The sequence below is a fragment of the Gossypium hirsutum genome, chromosome A09, assembly GCF_007990345.1.
Source record: "Gossypium hirsutum isolate 1008001.06 chromosome A09, Gossypium_hirsutum_v2.1, whole genome shotgun sequence".
NCBI classification, from domain to species: domain Eukaryota; kingdom Viridiplantae; phylum Streptophyta; class Magnoliopsida; order Malvales; family Malvaceae; genus Gossypium; species Gossypium hirsutum.
Window position 1 is genome coordinate 50,081,478 of NC_053432.1, and position 1,028 is coordinate 50,082,505.

Genomic DNA, 1,028 nt, shown 5'->3' on the forward strand with positions numbered 1-1,028 from the left:
GTAAGGTGGTTGTTGAAAACCCGGAGGATGTTGTGGCCTTTAATTTCCTTGACCGTCCCACGAGAAATTGGGATGGTTCCTCCAACCTGCATTATAAGTGTTACTATATGGGTTATTTTGGGATCTAGAGTTATTGTTACCCATATATTGGACTTGTTCCTCCTCGATGCTAGGGTTGAAGGGTTGATATTCTGTGCATGCTCCTCCTCCATTCGAATCACACCTCATCACTGGATGTACCTGAGTAGAACCACACAAACCGTTAATCTTTTTATTTAAGAGTTCTACGTGGTTAGATAGCATAGTAACTGCATCGAGGTTGAAAACATCGGTTGCTTTCGTCGGCTTTGTTCTCATAACTTGCCACTGATAGTTATTTAGTACATCTCCTCAATAAATTCGTAAGCCACCTCAAGGGTCTTATTATTGATAGTTCCTCCAGCGGCTGCATCAATTATCTACCGCGTCGAAGGATTCAAGCCATTATGGAACGTTTGAACCTGTAGCCAAAGCGGTAACCCATGGTGGGGGCACCTTCTCAAAAGGTCCTTGTATCTCTCCCATGCATCGTAGAGTGTTTCTAAATCCATCTGCACAAAAGAAGAGATATATTACATAATTTGGTTGTTTTAGCCAGTGGAAAATATTTTAATAAAAAATTTTTGGTCATTTGTTCCTAAGTAGTGATTGACCCTCGTGGTAACGAGTTCAACCATTGTTTAGTCTTATTCCTTAACAAAAATGGAAACAACCAAAGGAAAATGGCGTCATCAGAAATGCAATTAATTTTAAAGGTATCGCAAAATTCTAGGAAATTTGCCAAGTGAACGTTGGGATCCTCATCCTGCAAACCATCAAACTGAACAAACTATTGTATCATTTTAATTGTGTTAGGTTTCAGTTCAAAATTATTTGCAGCAATAGCAGGTCTAACTATACTTGACTCAGTTCCTGCTAAATTAGGTTTAGCATAATCATACATAGTGCACGAAGCAGGATTTTCATTAACAGCAATTGCAGAAGGTAGC

The 1,028-nt window shown here is 39.2% G+C and overlaps 1 non-coding gene across 1 annotated transcript; it reads left to right on the forward strand.

Annotated features, from left to right (window-relative positions):
• Window positions 1–516: 516 nt before the first annotated feature.
• On the forward strand, window positions 517–626 carry LOC121206795 (small nucleolar RNA R71). The gene has a single exon (XR_005901967.1). It is a non-coding gene; the product is annotated as a small nucleolar RNA R71 (small nucleolar RNA).
• The last annotated feature ends 402 nt before the right edge of the window (window positions 627–1,028 follow it).